The 26,244-nt window shown below is 34.5% G+C and overlaps 1 protein-coding gene and 1 pseudogene across 16 annotated transcripts in view; one reads left to right on the forward strand and one right to left on the reverse strand.

Moving 5' to 3' along the window:
* The window catches only part of ARHGAP32 (Rho GTPase activating protein 32), a 380,058-nt gene that overhangs the window by 287,139 nt on the left and 66,675 nt on the right, over nucleotides 1-26,244 (forward strand). Inside the window, exon 1 of one of the 16 annotated variants that reach the window (XM_074216335.1) lies at nucleotides 18,490-22,371. The exons of the other annotated variants lie outside the window; for them this stretch is intronic. The gene's annotated coding sequence lies outside the window, so the exon portion shown is untranslated. Of the gene's footprint in view, nucleotides 1-18,489; nucleotides 22,372-26,244 lie in introns of those variants that run through there. 16 annotated transcript variants of the gene reach the window in all.
* LOC141508061 (ribose-5-phosphate isomerase pseudogene) lies at nucleotides 12,233-13,106 on the reverse strand (annotated as a pseudogene).

Consider the following 26,244-nt stretch of genomic DNA (forward strand, 5'->3'; position numbering starts at 1 on the left):
TTAAAATAATTTCAGATTTTGAAGTTTTTTTAAGAAAATCAAAGAATTTCATCATAGAATCATATATTTTTATTTGTAATAGGGCCTTAATAGGACTATCCAGCTTCCTTTTTTTCCATTGAAAAGGAATTGAAACTCAGAGAGATTTAAGTGATTTACCACAAGTCCTTCTGGGTAGGAAACAAGATAGAACTTTGAGCTGACTCCAACTCCCAACAGCATTTCCATTATAACAAACATGGCCAATCTTCAATTTTTATATGCAAATCTATACCCTTCTTTGCTATAACTGCATGAAGAAACATCGTTATTGTTAATGTTAAAATCACTGAACTGATTTCTATGCCAATTTTTATTTACTGAATTTTAAAGGGTATATATGATTGGGTTTTTTAAGAAGTCAAGAAGGATCTCCAGTCTCATTGGAACATTGTGGGCATGTATGAGTGGGGGTGAAATGGGAAAAGGAATAGATTACTCCAAAAAGCTTCCTTTCAATTCTAGGATCTGTTAAAGTTATGTAGTCTCTACTCTATTCATGTACCACCAAAGTATGTGTATATATAGTACATGGTTATCAAAAATAAAGATACAGCTTGGCATGGCATAGTACATGTAGCTCTGGATTGGTAGTTAGGATGATTTGAGAAAAAGTTATAATATTTGATACTGACCATTAATAAGGCCAGTAACTTCTCTGGACCTCAAGCATGTCTTTAATAAAGACAATAAATTAGGATTATAAATCTTGTAGAGTAGCAGGAAAAAATATAAGAAATTATTTTTGGATTATTCATTAATACTATTTCTATTACAATTCCTATTCTCAATTCATATAATCAAGAATTAACTTCTATATTTCCTTAAATACAAGACAGAAACCCATTGAAAATGCACACAAAAAGAGATATCAATACACAGCAAATGGCGATCAGAATATTTATTGATGAAAAGCAACCGCATAGGAATATAGCTCACTTTTTTCCGTTGTTCTTCCTTAAAGTAATCAATATATTGATACTTTATAGGGTTATAGCCTAACCTCGTAAATCACTAACTAGCGATGACCCATTTTCATTAGGTTCTGAAAATTAACTTTAAATTTCATTTTCTTTCCTTTACCTTCTTTGTTTTTGTTTTCTTTCTCTAATTGCATGAAAATTTGAAATTGGTTAGTGCAAGCCTAGCTTCTGCAATTTTTTCATAGACATTCCCAGCTGAGCCCAGGAGAAGCTTGTTCTCCATGATCTCTCTTAATGAAACTTAACTTTTACTGTGAAACCTTCTGTTTGTATGTTGTAGTAGTAATTATCTTTTACATATTTAGCCTCTTATCAAATGTAGATTATTTTGGGGGGGGGTTACTGAAGTCCTGAAATTTAGATTAAAAATTGGAATTTAGATTAAGATGGCCAATAGGTTTTAAGTTTTATTTGGGAACAAAGTAAGAATAAAGTCGTAATCTCCTCTCTGCTTCTGATTTACCCTGATAAATTAGTTTTTATCTTTTCTCATCTATAAAATGTTCTCAAGGATTTCAATAAGATTAATACTATCATGTAAACTTGTTGTGTTTGTTCTTGAGACTCTCCTAGATATTAAATATGAAGTTTACCTTTCGTGTATTCAAACACTGGGAAATATTCAGGACCTTTATTATTTAGGAACTGTCATGCTTGCAAAAGTCCCTTAACGAGAGTCCATTTTATCATGTTCAATAGACATTTGGACCAAAATATAAAATTGATAAGATCTTTTATTATTTTATTTTCATAAAATAATGATATGGTAATATGTAATGTTATTTTTCAGTGTAGTTTCTCTGCTTGAGATGCATTTTATAACAAATGTTGCAATTTGTTTTGAAATATTGAGATTAATATTTTGTCTTTATAACAATTACATTATAAGTTCTAGTTTTACATATATATTTTAAATGATATTGAAATCACTGTCATTTTGATAACTAGAATATTCTTTATTCATCCTTAACTAATGCAGAAGGAGATATTCAGGTTCAGACATTTCATTTCAGTGTACTAGCATAAACCAGTTTCACTACTGTTCTTGTTCACTTGTAAAACCAATTATATAATATAGGGATTCCTTATCCACTTATATTTAGAAAAATTATAGATTTTTCAAACACAAATCATAATTTCTTCTGAAGGGTTCCCAAGTGATTAACAATGAGACCTTTATTTCTATTTCATTTGTATGGTAGTGTTTTGTAAACTGGAAAATATTTTATAAATTTAATATCCATAGTTTTTAACTTTCTTATGGATGGATTTATTTTATTTACTGGATCAGAGTGTGAATTTGAGGGCTTTGCGTTGTTTTATTTTTCTGTCCATTTTTTAAAGATAACCTACTAGAAGTAGTAGTTTATGGTGAAAAATTTTGTTATTATCACTTGAAAGGAATAATTTTTTTTCTTTTTATTCAGATACCCTTTGAAATAGCTATGCATATTTTGTGATTATATGTGAGAGACTCTATGTTCTTTTAAATTGTCAGACAGTTTTGAAAAGAACTTCATTTTTTAAATTAAATTTTATTTTCTTGGAGGTCTGACTTTGTTCTCTTCCATCTTCTCCTTGCACCTTCACCCCTCACCCCATATTCCCTAGATTCCTATTGAGAAAGAAAGAAAAGCAAAACCTGTGCATAATGTTTAAATTAAAGAAATTTATTTATTCTTATCTTTCTAGTGTTTTAAATGGTAATATGCATTATAACTTATCAAACTTTTTCTGCATCTAGTAAAGCAATCATATGGATTTTGTTGCTTGTTAATAGTATGGTCAGTTATGCTCATAGTTGTACTTCTGTTGATATCAACTATACAATCTTGCCATAAATTTAGACTGATTATAGTGCATAATCTTTGTGACATGTTACTGTTTTCTATTTGCTAATATTTTATTTAATATTTTTACATTAAGATTTGTTGGGGATGGTGACCTATGGTTTGACCTATGGTTTTTACTTTGATGTTTTTCCCTTTTTGAACTCTTTCTTGTTTAGGTATTGAGTTTATATATGTGTATAGTGGAAGGAATTTAGTAGGATACTTTCTTTTCCTTATTTTTTTTAACAGCTTTTATAACCAAATTTTATTTAAATATTTGGTAGAATTTGACTGTAAATCCCATCTAGTCCTGGCTTTTATTTGCTGTCCCTGCTTTGTGAGTTCTTTTATGACTAGTACAATTTCTTTTTCTAAGATTTAGTATTTTTTAATCCTCTATTCTCATTCTATTAATCTGGACATTTCATATTTTTATAAATAATCATTGCATTTAGATTTTCAGTTTTAATGACATATAATTTGGCGAATAATTTCTTTTGCTTCATCATCATTGGTTTTGAATTTACACTCTTCATTTTTGTTACTGGTAGTTTTCTTTTTAAATCAGTTTAGTAATGGCTTATATAATTTATTGCTTTTTTAAAGGGTTTGTTTTTTTTTTTTTTTTTTGCAAGGCAAGTGGGGTTAAGTGGCTTGCCCAAGGCCACACAGCTAGGTAATTATTAAGTGTCTGAGACTGGATTTGAACCCAGGTACTCCTGACTCCAGGACTGGTGCTTTATCCACTGCGCCACCTAGCCACCCCAATTTATTGCTTTTTCAAACAGATCTTATTCTTATTTCTTATTTTTTTTTTAAGTTTTTATTTCAGGATTTCTCTTTTGTTAATTAATTGAGGAATTTTAATTTTTTGGTTTTCTACTTTCCTTTGCCTTGTGCCTAGTTGGTCAGTTTTTCCTCTCTTTTATTGATGAGATTATTTTGATTTAAAAACTTTCTCCCAAAGATTACATTAGCTGCATCCTCAAAATTTTGGCATGTTATCCAATTGTTGTTATGATCTTCAATGAAATCATTGATGATGTGATTTATTCTTTGACTCACTGGTTCTAAGAAGTAGGTAAGTGTTAAATATAGCTCCAGTCCTGGAATCAGGAAGACCTAAATTTAATTCCAGCCTCAGATTTTTACTAGCTATGTGACCCTGGGCAAGTCACATTATAATTCTCGTTTGTCTGCAGTTCATAGAGTTATTGTTTTTTTTTTTTTAATTCTGGGTATCTTTAATTTTTTTTTATTTTAGAAAGATTTTATTTATTTTGAGTTTTACAATCCCCCCCCCCCCCAATCTTGCTTCCCTCTCCTCACAGAAGGCAGTTTGCTAGTCTTTACATCATTCCCATAGTATGGATTGATCTAAGTTGAATGTGATGAGAGAGAAATCATATCCTTAAGGAAGAAACATTATAGTATGAGATATAACAAAATTACATAATAAGACAACATTTTTCTCCACTACCATGTACTATATTTTCTCTCTCCTGTCACTCTGACTCTGCTGTAGGGTCGCTAAGTGGTGCAGCAGACAGATCCCTGGTCCTGGGGCCAAGAAGCCCTGAGCCCCCATACCACCCCTTAGGCCCAGAATCCACCTGGCCCTATGGTCCTGGGCAGGCCTTCCAATCCCAGCCCCTTGCAAGAAGTAAAAAAAGAAAATGTGTTATATCTGACCACTGTCCCCCCATGGTCCATCCTCTCCTCCTTTATTCACATCCCCACCCCTTCCCCCTGCTCCCCCCTCCTTCTTACTCCAGTTGTCTATACCCCATTGAGTATATTTGCTATTTCCTCTCCTAGCCATCTCTGATGAGAGCAAAGGTTCCCTTATTCCCCCTTGCCTCCCCCCTTCCATATCATTGCAATAGCTCATTGTAATAAAAAAAAAATCTTATTATGTGAAATAGCTTGGACTATTCCCCCTCTCCTTCTTCTTTCACCCATTCCATTTCCCTTTTTTTTCTAATTGACTCCATTTTTACACCATTTTTTATCTTCGACTTCAGCTTTCTCCTGTGCTTCCACTATAAAAGCTCCCTCTACCTGCTCTATTAACTGAGATGGTTCATATGAATATTATCAGTATCATTTTTCTATACATGCAGTTCATCCTCATTATGTCCCTCCTATTTCCCCCCTCTCCTCCAATCTCCATGCTTCACCTGAGTCCTGTATCTGAAGATCAAACCTTCTGTTCAGCTCTGGCCATTCCAAAAGGAACCTTTGAAATTCACCTGGTTCATTGAAAGTCCATCTTTTTCCCTGGAAGAGGACATTCAGCCTTGCTGGGTAGTTCATTCTTGGCTGCATTCTAAGCTCTTTTGCCTTCTGGTATATTGTATTCCAAGCCCTGTGAGCTTCCAATGTAGTTGCTGCTAAGTCCTGTGTGATCCTGACTGCAGCTCCACGATATTTGAATTATGTCCTTCTGGCTGCTTGTAATATTTTCTCTTTGACTTGGGAGCTCTGGAACTTGGCTATAATATTCCTAGGGGTTGGTTTTGGGGGATCTCTTTCTCGGGGGGATCGGTGGATTCTCTCCATTTCTATTTTGCCCTCTGCTTCTAGAATATCAGGGCAATTTTCCTGTAGTAATTCTTTGAAAATGATGTCAAGGCTCTTTTCCTGGTCATGACTTTTAGGTATTCCAATAATTTTCAAATTATCTTTCCTAAGTCTGTTTTCCATATCAATTGTTTAATCATTGAAATATTTCACATTTTCTTCTCATTTTTCATATTTTTGGTTTTAAAGTATTGATTCCTGATTTCTGGTAAATTCATCAATCTCCCTGAATTCTATTCTTTGTCTGAAGGATTTATTCTCCTCAGAGAGTTTTCTTATCTCTTTTTCCATCTGGCCAATTTTGCTTTTTAAAGCATTCTTCTCCTCAATAACTTTTTGAACTGTTCTATGCATTTGACCTAAGCTGGTTTTTAGCATGCTATTTTCTTCAGCATTTTTTTGGATTTCCTTGACTAAGCTGCTGACTTCATTTTCATGTTTTTCCTGCATCTCTCTCCTTTCTTTTCCCAGTTTTTCTTCCAACTCCCTCATTTGATTTTCAAAGTCTTTTCTGAGCTCTATCATAGCCTGAGCCCAATTTCTGTTTTTCTTGGAGTCTTTAGATGCAGGAGCTTGTGCTTCCTCATCTTCAGACTGAGAGTATCTTGATCCTTCTTGGGCTCATTTGCAAAATATTTCTCAATGGTCTTCCTCTTGTTTCTTTGTTCATTTTCCCAGCCTAAGCCTGTTTTTTTGGGGTGCTTCCTGAGCTTTTGGGACACTCCCACAAGGGTCTCAGTGTGTGAGGTTCTCTCCTCCCTCCTGGTCTGTGAATGACCATAAGCGCCCCCCTTTGCCACGGGGCTGATGTGCGGGGGTCCCTGTTGTTCTATGGGGGGGCCTAGACTGCGATCAGGATCTGAATGTGGTCAGAGCTCCAGAGTCCTGTACATCCAGGGACAGAGGACAGAGCTTGGCAGTCTCTTTCTCTCTTCACTCCCCTCCCTCAGCTCAATGGGCTCATGCCCTGGGGGCTCCTGCTTACTGGCTCTGCCTGCTTCTGTTTCCAGGTCTGGGCTGCAGGTGCTTGCTCTGGCAGAGGTCCCCCACTGTTCCCCCACTTTGTGCCGGTGCTCCCCGGGGTGCAGCTCAGGAGACTCCCCCGCTGCTGTGAGCTGAGGCTCCCAGCGCCCTGGGGCTGCCTCCGGGAGGCTGAAGTTCTTTGGCTCTGGCAAGCCACCCCTCTGGCGGGCGCCCCTCCTGCCCCAGGGAACAGAGCCTTTCTGCTCTTCCAGGTTACCTCGAGTAGAACTGCCTCACTGGGTCCCTTTGTGGGTTCTGTTTCTCGAAAGTTTAGTTAGAGTCCTTAGTTTATGAGTTTTTATCAGAGAGCTCCTAAGACTTGATCCTTTCATGTCGCCATCTTGGCTCTGCCCCCTAAGACATTTTTTATAAAATTAAAGGAAATATTCCTTGGTCTTTGTTCAGACTCCACAATTCTTTCTCAGGATACAGGTGGCATTCTCCATCACAGACACCAGTGCTTGCTTGTTGCCCTGTAGCTATGAGCAAATCTATTAAGTTTGCTGTTAGGGTGTATAATGTTTTTCTGGTTCTGCTCATCTCGCTAGCATCAGTTCATGCAAATCTTTCCAGGCTTCCCTGAATTTACATGCCTTTTGGTTTCTAATAGAACAGTATTGTTCCATCACATACATGTACCACAGTTTGTTAAGCCATTCCCCAATTGATGGGCATTCCCTTAGTTTCCATTTCTTTGCTCATAGGGTTATTTTGAAGATCAAATGAGATAAAAATTTTAAGGTGTTTAACACAAAGTGTATGTTAACATCTAACACAATTGTAAGTGCAGTATAAGTGTTAACTATTTTTATCATAGGATTATGTTTTTTCATCTCTAGTTTTTCATCAAATTCATTAAATGCTCTTTACTATATTTTTATTACATTGTGATCCTTAGAAGATGTGTTTAATAGTTCTGCTTTATTCATTTGAAATGTTTTTTTTGTCATAATACATGGTCATTTTTTGTAAGCATACCACACATACTTGAGAAATGTATATGCTTATTTGTGTCTATCATAGTTTATATTTCTGAAGTTCTTTCCAAGTCCTTCACTTTTTTTATTTTTAAAAATTAGATTTATCTAGTCTGGGTGGGTTTAGTAAATTGAAGTCCCCCACAATTATAGTTTTACTGTCTCTTTCTCCTTGTAACTCTTAATGTTTCCTTGAAGTATTTAGCTTCTGTGTAATTTGCTGTACATATATTTAGCATTGATATTAATTCACTTCTGTGGTATGTTTCAAGAAAATGTAGTTTTCCTGGTTTTTTTTCCTAATTAAATCTATTTTTATGATGCTTTGTCTGAAATCGTGATTTCTACCTCTGTTTTTTTTTTATTGCAGCTGAAGCATAATAGGATTGATCCTATTTGTTGTTTTGACTCTGCACATTTTCTGTTTTACAAATACTTATTGTTGGATCCTACTTTCTAATTAATCTTGCTTTCTTTCCATTTTATAAGATAATTATCTTATGATTATGATTTTCAATTGTGTATTTCCCTCCATCCTATTTCTTTTTTTTGTTTGTTTGTTTTGTTTTTTAGATTTTTGTAAGGCAATGGGGTTAAGTGGTTTGCCCAAGGCCACACAGCTAGGTAATTATTAAGTGTCTGAGGCTGGATTTGAACTCAGGTACTCCTGACTCCAGCTGGTGCTCTATCCACTGTGCCACCTAGCCGCCCCACCATCCTGTTTTCTTAAGCTTTACTTTTTCTTTATTTTCTATCCCCTCTTTAAGAATTGTTGTGCTTATTACTAATTCCTTTCTTCATTTTCCAGTTCTCTTATTTCTTCATTTCTTTTCATCTTTCTTGAACTATTGAGTGAAATGTATACTGTACTTACTGTGATCAGTGATTTAGGAACATAATAGATGTTATCCTTTTAACGTCTAAATCCTTTTAGCTTCCTTTTAATTTCTAGGTTCCATAGTTCGTTTGTGTTTTCTCTCTCTCTGACACACACACACACACACACACACACACACACACACACACACACGCCATAAGCTATTTGTTATTTAATCTTAATTAAACAGTTGTGTCAGATCATAGCCATATGGAGATTGAACACATGCCATCTCAAATTTAGCCATATTTATTCTTTTAAATATTTCTTATTCTATTTAGCAATTAATGTTACCTTCATTGTCATTTGGATTGAATTTATCTTGATTCTCACATTTGTTGACTTTTATTTAAACTTCTTTATCGAAAAAATTGAATTAATTGGCAATATTGCAGAAAAATTCAATAATTTTACCCATTGCTTTATGGGTAAAATGAGAGAGTCTTATTATACATAATATTTGAAAAATTCTGTTCTAGACTATTTCTGCATGAAATATAAAATCCTTCATCATTTAAAGCTTTTCACTACCTGGCTTATTTCTTCATAGCTTTCCATTGTTCTTACATTTTCTTCTCCACCATTTACTTTTTTCTTACATAACAAGCTCCTCCTTCTGATGTTGGCCATCTTCTTACTGTCCTCCATGTCCTCTCATCTAGCTTACCCAACTTCCTTCATATCTCAGCCAAAATCTCACATTCTGGTAGGAGCCATTCCTGGGCCTTCCCCCTGGAATTTTTGTCCTTTTTGTATTCTGTTTGTCCACAGTCGCTTTTCTGTTATTTTCCTCATTAGGCCCTGTGCTCCTTGAGAGTAGGGTCTGTTCTTTCCCTTTCTTTGTACCCCCCCCCCAACTCCACAGCTGCTTCTAGCATATCAGAGATGCTTCATGAAAGGTTGCTGACTGACTGACTTGATCAGGTTTTTAGGGGAAGTGTTTGGTTTTTAGTTCTTTTAAGAATAAATCTTCAGGGCAGCTAGGTGGCACAGTGCAGAGAGTACCTGCCCTGGAGTTAGGAGTACCTGAGTTCAAATCCAGCCTCAGGCAATAATTACCTAGTTGTGTGTGGCCTTGGGCAAGCCACTTAAACCCATTGCCTTACAAAAAAAAAAAACCCAAAAAACACCCCAAGAATAAATCTTCATGATGCAACCAACTTGGTTGTCATACTCTATAAAATTCTCTTCTTTAGCTCAGGGTGACCTTTGATTGTTCAAGAGAGCTTTTTTCCCTCCTCCAGCCATTGTTAGTGCTGTCCCTCTAGCACCCAGAAATCCCCTTGCCTTTACTTGGCACATGTGGTGTACTTTAACTGTGCACAGGTTTTGTTTTTCCTGCAGTGTAAAGGCCTTTGAAGGGGTCAAAAGTATTTGACTTTTAATCTCTTTTATCTCTAGTTTCCAGCACAGTGCTTTGCACATAGGATTATGGACTTAGAACTTAAAGGAAACTCAGAGATCATATTACTGTAGGAGAAACTGAAACATAAAAATAAATCATTTGCTCAAGTTCTTACTAAATGGAAGAGCTGGAAATCCAGTGCAGGTGCTTTCTGGCCTGACCTGTTCTTGATTAACCATGTTGGCATTTTGTAATCCCCAAGATGGTAAAAGACTTGAAATGCATGTCATTCGAAGCTTGGTTGAAGGAACTGGGCATGTTTCAACTAGAGAAATCTCTTAAGGGTTGTCCTGTGGAAGAGTGAGAAAGTAGATCTGTTCTTTGGGCCCAAAAGGGCCCAGGAGCATTGGATGCAAGGTAAAGAAGTCAGTAAGGTTTGGTATCTAGAATGCCTTAGTTATCCCAGCCTGGAGTGGTCAACCTCAAGAGACAGCAGGTTCTACTTCATTGGAAGTCTTGGAGCAGATGTCATGATCACTTTTTGCTTTCACATTTGGTTTGGAATATATGATTCTTGAGGTCCTGTCCAATTCTAAAGGATTATTTTGTGATTCTGTTATCTAGACTAAAACATCCTTAGTTCCTTTAAACCTCATCTTCCTTTGTCATGAGGTCTTTTCCTATCACAATTGCCCTTTTCTAGATCCCCTCCAGATCATCAATCTTCTTCTCAAACATTCCATGGCCAGAACTAAACCAATCCATATATGAACTCATTAGGACAAAATAAAGTAATATTAAAACCTCTCATCCCAAATAATATGCCTGTTTTAATGTAACCTTAGTAATGCAGTGTGTCTCCAAAGTCTTTTAAAGTTTAAAAATGCACTGAGAATTTTGTGACATCCTGAATCAACTTTTGGCGCCACCCTATCATGTTGTTGACACATTTCAAGCTTTTTGTCCAGTTAAACACCAGGTCCTTTTCAAATAAACTACCTGTTCAGGTCTCTCCAGTCTTGTAAAGTTAAGTTTTTTTTGTACCTGAATGTAAGACTAAATTTATTCCTTTTAAAATCCTCTAATTAAATTTAGTAAAATTTTTAATTTTTGAATTCTGGTCCATCATTCAGTGGATATCCTTCTCAGCATCATTTGATATGCATGCCAACTGTGCCTTTGTCTAAGTCATTGATTAAAATACTAAACAGTGTAAGGCCACCATACATGCCTGGAACTCTCCTTTTTAGCTGCCACCAAGATATTAATGATGGCTCTTTGAGGCCAGACATTTAACCATTTAATTGTCTTCATCCAGCATACCTCTCAGTATTTTCCCCTATAATCATATATTAAATACCTATTAATCTACTAGTGTAAGGGACAGAAAGACAAGTTCCTAACCTCAGGGAACTAAAGAAAAGGAAAAGAGATAAAGTTAGGAAGGCCAGTTAGATTTCATTTATCCATTTGTGAGGTAATGAGTCTAGGTGCAATTCGGGAGTTGGTTGGGGGAAGGAGGAAGAAAAGATTGAAAACTGATTTTTCATATTACCACACAAAATTTCCTTGAAATATAGTAATAGTTTTCTAATGGCTTGCACCTGAAGCTAACTTGGGGTTATATTCTCTATGAACTTGGTAATAGTGATTTTGCTCTGCTTTTTGCCTTTGAATAAGGGCCATAACCCCAGGTGATAATTTAAGCTTCTTATGTATAAAAAAATTGCATTAGCATATTTTTTGAAGTGGCATGGAGTTGTTTTTATTTCAATACACACAGAATGCAGAAGGAGACATCTGATGCCCAACTGTGCAAGTGACAGACCCTAGGGGAGAAAGGCAAACAAAGAATCCAAAAAAGGTCGACAACAAAAACAAGCCCTCCTGATGAGAGGTCTCTCCCAGCAGCACTAAGGGTGTACTGGTAAAGTCCTCTCTGGCCGGGAGACCGAGGGTCATGGGCTTCCCCATTTGGGTGAGTGGCCTGACCTCAGCAGAGGAGGGCTGGGGCTCATGAAGGTCACTATCAAGGGCATTGCTCAGCTCTCTCTCTCTCGCGCGCGCACACACACACACACACACACACACACCCTAAATGTGTGACTATTGTGAGCTATGAAAATGTAAACTCAAAATTAAATCAAGAACAAAGGCATAAAGATCATCTATGGCTCCTGTAAGGCATCAGGGGCTGTTAGTTCAGCCCTTAACAAACTGGGCTGGCACAGTGGCTGACATTTTGGGATTCCCCAGAAAACCAAACACTCAGAATAATAATAAGAAACCAGTAGCCTCTAGTCAAGGACTCAAAAAAAACCTCTTTTTTTTTTGGTAGTATTTCATATAAAACATGAAATCAAGTTTTTTTATTTCTTTTAAAAAAAGTGAGTATTTTTAGATAGAAAAAATATATATATATACATACGTGTGTGTGTGTATGTGTGTGTGTGTGTATGCATGCTTCTCTATTTCTTTAAAAAAAAAGATGGGCATTCAATAATATTTCAGGAGTCTTCCCCCATGCTCTGACTGGCCATCCTGGGGCAAGTACATTAAGGCAAAGGCTCTTGGTCTTCTCTGCCTCTGTGAATGGTGTGGCCTAGGTCAGTGACACGGCCTCTCCCTCACATGACCAAGCCATCTTCCATGCCAAAGTAGACTCTTTCAGCCATGTTGATAAAGAGACCTGTGTCCACAACACCTGGTATCATTTTGATGGCCGTGTTCACTCCATTTGTGGACTCGGTCAAACTTCTAGTCCAGCAGAAAGCTGCCATTGTCTGTCACCACAGGCCCTGCCATTTGTAGCTCAGCCACTCCGCCGAACCTTCAGGACAGGGCCCTAGACATGGGCACGTAGGCTATGGGGATGACTTCAATGGGAATGCTCTTCACCCAGTGGTCACCAAGGTTTTTTGAATCCTTCCTATAATCGGCAATAATGATGAAACATTTGGCATAGCCGGCTACATTCTTCTCCTGAGTCAGACAGCCTCCACCACCTTTAATGAGATTGAGGTCAGCATCTACTTCATCAGCACCATCAATAGCAAGATCAAGCTCTGAGTGTTGGTCCAGGTCACTTAGGGGTAAGCCATTCTGACGAATGAGCTGCTGGGCCTGAAAGGACAAGGGAATACAGACAATGTTCAGGTTTTCTTGTTTCACTTTCACAGCTATCCTCTGGACGGCATGGACACTGGTAGAGCTGCTGCCAATGCCCAGCACTTGGTTATTCTTCATGTGGTTCTCCACGGCCATGCGGCCCGCCAGCCACTTGGCTTCCTCCATCCTGGACGGGGCGAGCGCAGGGGGAGGGTACGTGGTGGGGCCGGGGCTGGCACAGGCACAACTCCGCTGCCCCCGCCTCCCGCCAAGGCCCCGCCCAGGCAGCGGTGCCAGGGCCCACCCGTAGAGCATGCTGAGAGGCCCCTGCATCAGCATTTTTTGAGGGGAGTTTCAATTCCTATGAAATCACAGATCCTTAACTTACACATTTCCAGACCACATTTTTCAAAATGGACAGCTCTTTTATGAACATTCTAACCTGGCATGTTTCTTTAGGAAATGTAGTGATTTCTTTACTGACAGTCTTAATATTCAAAAAGAAATAATTCCTTTGAATTTGAGAGAGGTATGTTGGATGGGTTTGAGATCTGATGAAATGTTTGGAAACCAAGCCCAGCCAGTCCTGAAGATTTAGTCTTTTGAAAAAAAGCCCTCTGAAATAATATAAAAGAAGATTATAAATCAAACGCTGCCAGTTTTATTTAGTTGGAGGATCCTATCACCATGATTATGTAACAGACAAATCCACTGTTTTATATTCACACACTGTATTTGGATTTAGCAAAAAAAAAAAAGGGTTAATGAATTATGTACATTTTTCTAATAATCTAGTGCTTTTCTTACAAAATCTACTTTTCATTATGGAACATTTACAATCTATTACAGTTTAGGAGAATGATGAGGAAATAAATTATCAAAGAAGAGGCAGATTGAGTATATGCTATAGCATTTTGGAAGAATTTTCCTTAAAATACTGATTGGGAGTAAGTGATTTCCTCTTAATTCCCACTATTTAAATAAACAATTTTTAGGACTTTTGACTTACCAACCTCCCCACCCCCCAAATAGTTACTCTTTACAGGAATAAGAAGAATAATGAAAATAATTTGTTTACTTTTTTCCCATTTATATGTTTTTATTTTCTTATCTATATCCTTTATTACATAGCTATATATTTATATTCTTTATTTATCTGATTCTGTGATATTCCCAAACGATTTTCAGCTTTGAAATAAATGGAAAAACAAATTAATTGAAGTGATTTTTCATAAAGTTGTAGAAAGAAGATACCTTAAACTACACTTACCTTTTTGTAGCAGGTTTGAAAGTAGATGGATCTATTGTTTTAGGAAATTATTTGTTTCAGGTATAATTGATAAAATGCTTACACATCTCCAAGAACAAGTTCAAAAAGTGATGAATCAGCTCATCCCTCATCCCTTTTCAAACTGTGCCTCTTAGTTTGTCATGCATATACTTTTGCCTAGTGTTAAAAAATTCTTAATTTTTATTTAGTTGTTTTCATTATTGTTTCCAGACAATTATTTCTCTAGGAGGTCAAGTAACTTCTTGACCTCATAGCTGTATTTCTTTACTTACATGATAATTTCCATTTTTTTCTTCTATCCTGCATGGAAAATTGTCTTGAATTCAATCCCCATCAAGTAATATTTGATTATTTGTTCCTGGACCTAGATATTAGTGGACTCAGACTTTCAAATAATGACTTAAAGAATGCTGCTTTTGTCAAAAGGACTGTGAGTATTGGAGCAATTAAAAAGATAGGCTATGAGAATACATCCAAATTTTAAGTAAATATGCTACATAAGAATCATGACTTTTACATAAGGGATTAAGAATAAAGACTCTGTTTTATAAAAGAATTCACTACAGGATTTTTAAATGAATTCAATTTTTGCAACTTTATAAAATTTTTATGAACATATCTACTATTCACATATGTAACTAGTATAAATAGTAGCTATTTATACTAGTAGTATAAATTTTATATACTTCAGTTCTTACAATGACCTCAGATAGCAAGTCATCCATGCTTTCTCATGCTGTCTGTTTCATATTCTTCTATTGATCTTCTCTACCGATATTTCAGTCAAACATACTAGACCTTCATGTCTTTTTTTTTTTTTTTTTTTGCAAGGCAATGGGGTTAAGTGGCTTGCCCAAGGCCACACAGCTAGGTAATTAATTAAGTATCTGAGGTGAACTCAGGTACTCCTGACTCCAGGACCAGTGCTCTATCCACTGTACCACCTAGCAGCCCCGTGTCTTTATTTTACATGTATTATATACCAGTCCAATACTTGGTCTTTTCTCATTCCTCTTATCCAATTATAGCCCACTTCCTTTTCCAATCACATATTTTAATAATATATTTGATCCAATTTATATTCCTTATTATGTCACTCTTTATATCAAATATATTTCCCAGTGAATTCTTCTTACCACCCTCCAAAGAACAGCCCCTAGTTATTAAGATTAACAAAAAATGAAAAAATATACACAATTTAACAAAATTTGCCCATATATTATAAAAATGTCTAAATGAATACATATATAATATCCCACATCTACAGATACAAGAACCAATGTACTAGGCCATGACTGGGGGAAAAAAGAGCATGGATATCATATTTCAGGAAATCATAAGACAAAAATATAATAACATATAAATGTATGTGTGTGTCTATAAACACATACACTTACTCATTTATCTTTCAATTATCTAGCATCCTCTTTTCCCCCCCTCTCCTTGTTCAAAATCCAAAACCTTCTAACAAATTAACATAATCATACACAACAAATTGCCACATTGGTCCAAACTTAAGTTTTGTTTTGCTTGTAACTAATCCCTTTGTGAATCTACTTTCTCACTTATTACTCCATTTCACTCTCCTGCTGTTTCTCTGTGGATTGTATTAAACTCTTGGCATTTTAGTATCTATCTATCTATCTGTCTATCTGTCTGTCTATCTATATCTATCTATCTATCTATCTATCTATCTATCTATCTATCTATCTATCTATCATCTATCTATCTATCTGTATGTATGATTCTATGCTTTTTTGACCAGTTTTGCTGAAAGTGAAGTTCATGTGATCTCTGTTCCCCTAACTCTTAAACATCTGTGAAGGGTTGTGTACCTTATTTGTGTGAGATAAGTTCTGGCTGTCTTCTTTCTCCTTTTAATCCTGGTGTATCCTTTTCTCCTTTCTTTTTCCTTCTTTTCTGCAGCATAGCTCTCATTCCTTTTCCATTTCTTTTTTTTTTAATTGCTCACATTTTATTTACAAAATTTGTACTTAAAAAACCCTTTCCTCATTTCTTCTAGAAACTTTTAATTTATCTTGTGGGTATTCTGTGTTTTTTTTGTTTATTTTGTTTCATTTCTTTTTGGAGCTTAGTGGGCATTCTGATATTTGTCGGTTTGTTTTTGGTTTGTTTTGTTTAGTTTTTAATCTTTGCTTGTAGATGTTTGTAGATATTCTCTTCCAGGTTTGTATATTAGAATTTACAACAGCTCTACCTTATTTTTTTACTCCTTGTTTAGAAAAGGAACAACTGTGATGAGGTTCCCTTTCGCTTGAATGTTGGATCCTATCTCAGATGCTCATTTTCACATCCTCCCTCTAGGATAAACTGAGACCCTTTCCCTCAACTATGGTGGAATCTCACATTACCCTTCCTCTGGGGATTAGGATCAGAGCAATAGGGCTAAAGTCCCTTTCTTTATTCCTGGGACTGAATCCAAGGTCCCCCCTTCCCTAATCATCAGATCTGGTTGAAGCTTTTCTTACCCCTTGGGAGTTACAAGGATTTCCCTCTCCTTTTCCCTTCCCCAGGGATCAGGGATCTGACTGTGGTGGCCCTCAGATCAAATCTGAGATACTCCTCCATTTTCATGCAGATTCCCTTTTCTTCATATCTGGAGGCTGAGTCAAAGGGACTGAGATATGTAGCTTGAGAAATGGGCTATATACTCCCTCCTCCTAGTCAGTCATCAGGTTATTATTAATTCAGAACATTCAGTTTTAATTGTGCTGTTGTCCTTTCTATTTACATTATTGTAGCCATTATGTATATTCCTTTTTTTTTTTTTTTTGGTTCTGTTTACTTCTCTTTGCATGAATTCATGTAAGTCTTTCCAAGCTAATGTTTTCACTTTTAAGTGGCTGTAAATATTTTTGTGTATATTGGTTGTTACCTTTTTTGATTGGCTGTCTTATGCATTCTTAGCAGTTGCATCTCCACATCAAAGCATGGACATTTTAGCTGTGTTCTTTATCTAATTACAAGTTACTTTTTCAAAATTGTTGGACCAGTTTATAGCTCTGATATTAACTCTTCCCATTAAAAAAATCTTTCATAATTTGCTTTGTGTGAAAGATGAAACTTCAGAGTTATTTGAATTCAGTTTTCTCATTAGGGATTTGTTGCAGTTTTTCCTATGAATCTTAATAGTTTGCATTTCTTTGTTGAATTTATGTATTTTGGATAGTGTATATTCATCAGAAACTTTTACATTGTGCTGCCCTTTTTCATTTATACAGTCCCCCACAGTTATTCTTATCTAGTCAGTAATGGAGAAAACCTGTGAAAATGATGTAACTGACAAGCATACTTTTATTTTTCTATGAAGAGGCATTATTATTTTAATCATTCTTTCAATTAAAAATTGTCATATTTCTCAGAAGCATAGTTCCCTTAAGAGTTAGAAGGTACAGGGGCGGCTAGTTGGCTCAGTGGATAGATAGAACACTGGCCCTGGAAGCAGGAGTACCTCAGACACTTAATAATTACCTAGCTGTGTGGCCTTGGGCAAGCCACTTAACGCCTTTTGCCTTGCAACCCCCCCCCCCCCAAAGAAAACAAACAAAAACAAAGAAACAAAAAGAGTTAGAAGGTCCAGATAGCCAATAATAGGTCATCCACATTCCAAAACGCCATCCCTGCAGTAGTCAGAGATTTTATTCCATGTTGTCTCTTACAGCTGTTATAATACATCAGTTTATGTTAGGCACTTTGTCCCAAATTATTTGAGTTATAATAATCAATCAAGGATAATTAAAGCATTTCTTTTGACTCTAATCAAACTGACTTTATGGGTAATGATAAACCAGAGTTCAGACTGAATTTATGTTGCAAGGAAAATAAAACTAGATGTTTATTCATTACTAATGTGAAATTAGAGGATAGGAATTGTTTTTACATGAATAATGAAGATATAGATTAAAATAATAATTTGAAATTTCACCTGCTCAGAATATTTAAGCACCTTTTTTCCCTTTAAGCTACAATTTTTTTTCCTGGAAATTACATCATAAAATGGAAGAGAATGAGAATAATAAATGATTGTAAAGGAAGGTTTATGGGGTTTTTGTTTAGTTTTCTTTTGGTTTAGGCATCCTTTTATTGTAATTAGTAGTGAAAGAAGTGGGAGTTTGCTAATCATAGGATTGAAACTCTTGAAGTACAATATCACTTAAAATGTTTAAGCAGTATTCAAAATAATAACTGTTTACTGATTACCTGATACTTAATACAACTTCTTAAGAGTCCTACAAATTATATTATATTATATTATATTATATATTTTATAGATCTACTGTTTCTATTTGGTTATAAGAATCCTTTGGTATAATAAATTCTTAAATACATATAGCATTTTAAGGTTAATATCGCACCTTGTTTACATCATTTTAATTGATTCCCATAATGAACAGTAATGTGCAAATTTCTTTGGTGCAAAACAAAATCATTTTAATTAAGTTTATATTTAATGAGCCTTGTGCCTTTTTAAATATTAAAAAAACTTGAATGTATTAATAGTGTATTATTTTGATAAAATTATTTGCTTTATGTGATTAGACATTGACATCATAAGATTTTTTTCCATACACTTTAATTTGGGGAGCCTAAGTGGTGCATTGTATGGAGCATCAGCCCTGGAATCGGGAGTACCTGAATTCAAATTTGGTCTCAGACATTTACTAGCTGTGTGACTCCTGGGGAAGTCACTTAACCACCCCAACTTGTCATTAAGTCATATTTCTGTAATATTGGAATATTAATCATATTTTTGAATAACAGTACATTTTCATAAATATAACCTAGATAATTATCCATAGACTTTCAGGAGAGCGTATGTTTAAATGAGTCCCCAGGCCTCTGAAACAAGATTATCTTCATGTCTTGGATGAATTCCTTAACCTTTAGTAACATTGTATAGGGATTTATTAAAGTACTCAACCTCTATTTAGGAATTTATGTAATTCCAGATTCTTGTCAGATTGGTATATTTAACATAGTTCATTGTTTTCTCAATGGTAATTGAATTAAAAAAAATTTTCAAACTTAACAGATCTAACACACTTATCTAAATTTAACAACAGTTTTTGTCATCTCAAATGAAAGTGTATTTCACAGTAAAAAAAAATATCTTTTTTCTAATCTTTATTGCTCCAATCTTTATATTCTTACCTGCCATAAGTATTTTTTTCTTCATAGCAATGGTTAAGCAACTTTTTCCTCATCCTTCCTCTAGTCTTTTCATTTTTTTTTTACTATACTGTATTGGAATCAATAATAGCCTGTACAGTAAAGGTCTTTGCTTGTTTTCAAAGGATTGATTTGACTGTTTTGCAGCAGTCGTTTTTTAATTTTTAGGGTTTTTTTTAACTTTCTGTCTGAGATAATTCTTGGACTTCAGCACAACTCATCCTTCTTTTATTGTTGTCTAAAATTATTTAAATATTTTTCCGTATATTAATAGCAGTTATGTTACCTCTAACAGCTATTGAAGTGTGCCCATCAGGAGCCAAAACTTTTACTTGTTTTCTTGGAACTAATCTGCCTTTTAAAGCCACATCAAAAGAGTGATGTGATGTGTGTATGACATGGAATCTAGCCCTCAGCTAACAGAGAATTAAATGTAAAGTGAGGAAACCAGTTTGTTTTTATCTGATCATGGTTAGCTATAGAATCAGCCAAGTGTTAGAAAAAATACATGCATGATAATGCTGTTACAAAATGAAGTCATATAAAAACAATTACTTTCTCAAATATTTTTTTTACCACCATAGCTTCTGAAGGGATCATGCAGCAAAATTACCATTTTGCAAGTGAAGAGACTTAAGCTTAGAGAAATTAACTCATATAGATCATGCAGCTAATAAATTGCAGTATATGACTAGACAGTATAACTTCACTATATAAATAAATGCCAAATTCTTAATATTTGTTTGCTCTATCATTAATATCATTATACACAAACTATGTCCATTCTCATCCTTAAATATTTAAATATATACTAAGCCCTTTGCCTACTTGGTAATCTATCTATTCAGATCACCATTTTTTTCACTGACACTTGCTTTCTATAAAAATTATTTTGTCCCTGTTTAATTAATACCTCAGGTATATTGTTAGATACTTTGATTAATTTTCACTCATTCTTTACTAACTAATCTTTCTTTATCGCGATTTTTCCTGAATTCTCTTGTTAATGCCCCATTGTAGGACGATATGAAAATTATCAGATACTCTTTTTTTTTGGTCATTCTATAAAGTATACTAAGCAACACATTGAAATGAAGTCCATCTGCCAGTAAGGCATTTTATATGGCACATATCTCAGGTTTCTGAGTTTCAAGTGATGGCCACTGTTAATAGTTGTGTAACCACGCCATAGAAAAGCAAACAAGCACTCCTTATAGTGAGATAAATTTTTCGGGTTCAGCTGGTTATTTCCAAGATAATTTATCTCTCACATTTATTGATCTAGGAAGTGTATTGTCTTATATAGTCCTACCACTGCTACTACTAACATTTATATAGTATGTGCTTTATAATTATCTCATTTGACAAAAGAAGATTAGCTTTTCTTTCTCTGCTGTCTGATTAATTTTTAGAGTCTTGGGAACTATAGATCAAGCCCTGGTATTTATAGGTATCTCATCTTCATGGTGGCCATATTTACTAAACTAAAAATTATCTGACCTGTAGGATTTTTTTAACAGTTCCGTTACAAGTATCCTCCTCTATCTTTTAATTGGAACTATCCAGAAAATAAAGAATGTATATTTTTAGTTCTAGTCTAGTTGCCTATTGGTATTGTCCATTAAGTGTTCCTTTTTAAAAATTCACATAATATTTTCCATTTGTTATGGTCCTTACCAATTTTACATTATGAATTATGTAGATGAGGAAACAAAGAAGGAAGCACTTTTACCATGGAAGTTTTTAGCAGGACAGAATATTATTTTAAAAATAATAATGGTCTACTATGTGCATAGTATAATATCATCTTGGGAAGGCTTAAATTCTGAAAAGGAAAACACCACCAATACTTACAAGGCACCTGGAACAAAGCAAGCCATTGATTTCCTTATCTTTTTTGCTCAATTGGTTTTAAAAAGTTCAATAACATTTTATTTAGGTTGGGTGTAGTTTGGGGATATACAGGTCTATCTTTAAGATTGGCTTTTAAAGCCAAGCACTTTGCATGGAAGACTTCAGGAGTCATAAACTGAGGTTATTTTCATACTATTTTTATGATGGTTTCTGTGCCAATGAACAGTTCAGCCAGTCAAGTAAGTATTTATTAATCTTCCACTATTTATCATTCAGTTTCAATTTGAATAAAACTGAATAGCATGAATAAAAGTATATTCACACTAATGTTGCAAAGAAGTAGCACCACGGATGTGGTGAGCTTTGTTGTTCATCCTCTTAGATGAGAAATGGATTGGGGTAGAACCAATATCACCAAAAGGTAATTGAAAAAAAATCATTCTCATATGAATATCTATTAATTTTGCAATGCTGAAAAAAGTACAAGGAGCCTTGGGAAATTTTCATTTTTAATATCCAAGAAGAAGAATAGAATTCTGGACAAAATAATAAATCTTTCCAACATGCCATCAAAATACTAAACATGGCCCAGATAGGAAAAGAGCTAAATATTTCTTCAGTGTGTTAATGGTGATATAATAAATCAGCCATTTTACTAGCACTGCTTCCTGTTTGTTCAGTAATTTTTCATATCTTCTTTGGGTCTAGAATGCTGTCCTTTTTAGTGTTGTTTGCTTTCTTCTCCCCAATTTTATAATTTAAATGACTAGGATAGTAACCGATAAAAAAGATTAACGATGAAATTACAGATTTCCTAATAGTGTTTTCTGAGCAGAAAATTATCACCTAGGTGAAGAGATGGTGATGGGTGGAGCTAGAGAAGTTCAGCTTGTTCTACAAGTCAGAGCTTTGGCAGGGGCGTTCCTTTGATATTGCAAAGGACTGTGTGTGTGTGTGTGTGTGTGTGTGTCTGGGTGAGACTGAGCCTGTGCTGGCAACGGTGAGCCAACCTCAGAGCCGATTGCTCCTCAGGGAACAAAAGCAGGGACATGGAATTCTCACCGAGAAGGGCAGTGCCTGAAGACTGAGCTGGAAGCTAGCAGCACTCTGGAGCCTTGACCTGGACACATCCGGTGGCAGAAATGCCTCTGTAGAGCCTTTGATTCTTCAGGGTTATAGAGTGGAATGCACTCTAGAGTGATTGCTGTGTCTTATTCAGTCTGGACTAACATTATAGCCTTGCTCCTACAACCTGGACCTGGACAGAAGGTAAAAAGGGCTTGGGCTTTACAAGGCATTCACAGAAACATTTCAGTAGATATATTTTTAGGTTATATGCAGTCATATGTTTCACTGCTTGTTGCTAAGTTGCTGCTCAGTTATTTAATTATCTTGTTGTTTCTTGGAGTGTTAATATGAGCCATGTTTGTTGAGAGGGGATTGTATTCTAAGAAGCATCTTGATCATTCAGACATAAGAAACCTAGAAAAATCATTATCTTTCTAGACAGTTTCAGGAAATTAATCATATTTTATTGATATAAATCAAATCACTTTCTGGTATTCTGAAATAATGAAGTGAATGTGGCATAAATTAGTATTTGTCATTTCAGAAATTCAAGGAGCATATCCCCCCCCCCCCCCCCCCCATGGAATAGTTCACCTCTGATAAGTCTTTTTAAAAGAAGGTACTTAAAGAAGGCATTAATCTATGAAAGACATTTGAATCATTTGAATGTTATAAGAAAAAAATCTTTTATTTTTATTTTGAGCATGATGCTTATTCTTTCTTAGAGCATTAATATGAACAGGGAAGCAGCAATATTTTTTGCTCTAGAAAATATTAATTACATTTTTTCTGTCTTGCAGATGTTTACCATTAAGTTTATATAATACTTCCTTAAAATTCTTAAGAATAATCAGCTATTTATTACAAAGTTATGGTAACCAAAGTTTTCCTTACATCACTTAATCAATCAATCCTGTTCATGGTAGGATGGATAATGCATGTATGCCAAAGTAATAATGATAGTTAATTACATTCTCCCTGGGAGAAGGTCCATTTCATAATTTTATCATCTCTCCACTGCCTAGAATACTTCACTGGGAGGCACCTGATTAGTTTTTAAATTGAATACTTTACATAGATATCTTATTTAATCTTCAGATCAACTTAATGAGCTGAAGAATAGTTTAATTCTAGTCTATTCTTTAAGTCAATACACCCATTGCCATCTTAGATTCTCAAATGTGAGCCCTAAACATAAAAGGAGAAAAAACTTTTAGGGAACATTTCAGGCATTCTTTTTATTATTGGGTGCATTTAGCAAGGCAACCAGGTTAAGTCTGTTAATAAGTGAGTCACAAGAAATACTCTTGAATTGTAGTCACATATTTTGATTTTTTCCTTCACCTTTTCATACACATTGTATAATCATAACTCTCATTAGGTAATTTGCTTTTTTACATAGCAACATAAACTTCTGCCTAGGGAAGTAGATCTAGTAATGCGAATATCAATTTTCTTAAGATTTAGTATAGCCTAGGTCATGCTGAACTTATCTTTGGTAGTAAAATTCAAATCTGCAAAGACTTCTGACATTCACTGAATCGTCTGTGATCTGATTGGCAGGTCTAGAAGTTTCCAGAAAAATGAATTAGTTTTTATTGTAATGAAGAGGTCTGACTTTTAAGACTTCGCCGCTATACTGAGTGTATATGAAAATGAAAATTTTTGAATGCATATCCTTTTATCTTTGATGCATCTGGTTCCCTGAAGGATATAAATAAAACCAATACCCAGTAAATGTTAAAGAAACAATAGAATAGATGAGGAGATAATTTCTTGAAAAGGATCCTGGGTTTTAGCAGTATATTATAGAGAATTAATTAAAACCATGACCATTCCAGGGAGATATCCTTAGAGAAAAAATGATTCCATAGTATCTTGGTATATTCCATTTCAGTAATATAACTTCTGGTGGTTTTATTTATCTTTCATTTTTATTTCAAATCATTTTTGTAAAGATAAATTCATTTTCCCCCTCCTGTTTTTGATAGAGAAGTTGGTAGAGAAATTGGTTATTGTCTTCTATATAACAAATAACAAAATGTTACAAGCTATAATTTCACTTATGAGTTTAGAAGTAAATTAAATCATACACCTTTTTAATCTAAAATATTTAAAGCTAAAAGCCAATGTATATCCATTGTAAGATATCAGAATCACAAGGTAATATGTAATGAATCATATATACCTAGTTACAAAACCTTCTGCTGACATGTTGGGAAGAAAATGTATATATCCTGAGAAACTGAGCTCAGAGTGCATTATATAAGAGCCATACTTGTAGTACTAATGTTGTATTCCCAGGGGTTATAATCCAGTGTATACAAATTTTCATGTTTAGGACTCATATTTGAAGACGCAAGTTCCTTATCTTTTGAGCTTGATAAAGTATAGATTATATTAGGGAAGTCAAGAGAATAGTATTGTTTTACTTTATTCACAGACACTTAGGCAAATTACAGTTTTATTTAGGATATCTAAACATTCCATCCAGGCTTTATAATAAAAATAATAGCTGTTTTGGAGACCATGAAATGATATCTTGATCTATATTTTCTAAAGTAAACTGGGACCTATGTCCTCTATATCTGAATGCTTCCTTTCTTTTATCTTCTACTACCCATTTTCATGTATACAATCCTCCCAGTTTCTCTTATCTATTCAATAATGTGAAGAACTTGTCATAACTCTTATTCATTTGTGGCTTTTGGTCTTTCTAACTCTCAAGTATGCTTTTATTTTTTTCCATTGAGGTATTATTATTTTACTCATTCAATTAAGAATTGTGATATTTCTCTAAAACATAGTTTTCTGTCTTCAAAGTTAGAAGGTTCTAATATCAAATGTTTAGTTGACCACATTCCAAAATGCCATTCCTGAACTTGTCCAAAATTTCCTCCCTGTTGTCTCTTACAGCTGTTGTTGTTGTACATCAATTTATTATGTCTGGCATCTATGTTCCAAATTGTTTGAGTTTTCTTGATCAATACAGGATAGTTATAGCATATCTTTTAACTAAATCAAATTAACTTTATAGGTAATGGTGAACTGGAGTTCAAACTGAATTTCTGTTGAAAGTTTAAGGGCATGCTTAGAAAAATGAAATTAGATGCTTATTGATTTCTGATGAAAAATTAGAAGATAAATTTTTTTATGAAAATATACTCAGATTATCATTGAATAATTGAATTTTCAGATGCACACTCTACATGTACATATACAAACATGTGTATATCTAAAATACTTTTTCTAATCAGTTATTTTTCTGAAAATTGAATCATCAAATCCATCATATTTTTTTTCCACAGAACTGTAACTGTATTTCTAACCAAGGACAGCTTCACTGGAAAGTTTGAATTTAGTCAGTTATTTTTTTCCTTAGCGATTTCTTCATGGCTAACCAAGAAATTCAAAATAATTACATCTTACTTTACCATTAGATCAAAGTACTCTAGCCTTTCTACTTTGATATTTATACAAACATTTTATACCTGCATAGACTCTTAGAACTCAAATACATTTCATAGAATATATAGTATATTGTAACAAGGCTAGATATTCTCAAGATTTGTAATTATCTTTAAAAAGATCAAGTAATTTGCCTTGTAGTCACATTGTATATTAGGATGAATGAAGTCTGGAAGAATTAAGGTTTGGCTATTAGGAAGCTTTAAATATCATTTCTGTATGTAAAGCAGAGAGAAATGAAAATCACCCATTCTTACTACATTGTACTTTAATTTCAATAAATAAAGTTATAAAGTTATTAATAAATCCTAAAATTGTTGACATTTATGAGTGATTCTTCATAAGGATGCTTTTAAAAAATACTTCTGTTTATATTTTCTTTCAATAATAATTTAGAGTATGCAATCAACATAGGCAGTTTTTTTTGTGTTTAGGATTTTATTCTCTTTTTTCCCCTATACTACCTTTGAAGAATTAGAAGCAGTTGTAGGTAGAGTCCAGGAAAAGAAAAAAGTCAAATGTATAACTAGATGGGACCATATCAAGATTTATAGTCATGGAGATAGCCATTTCCTTTCTTGGAGAATATTTTGACTAAAACCTTCA

This window comes from Macrotis lagotis, chromosome 1, assembly GCF_037893015.1.
Source record: "Macrotis lagotis isolate mMagLag1 chromosome 1, bilby.v1.9.chrom.fasta, whole genome shotgun sequence".
Classification (NCBI taxonomy): Eukaryota; Metazoa; Chordata; class Mammalia; order Peramelemorphia; family Peramelidae; genus Macrotis; species Macrotis lagotis.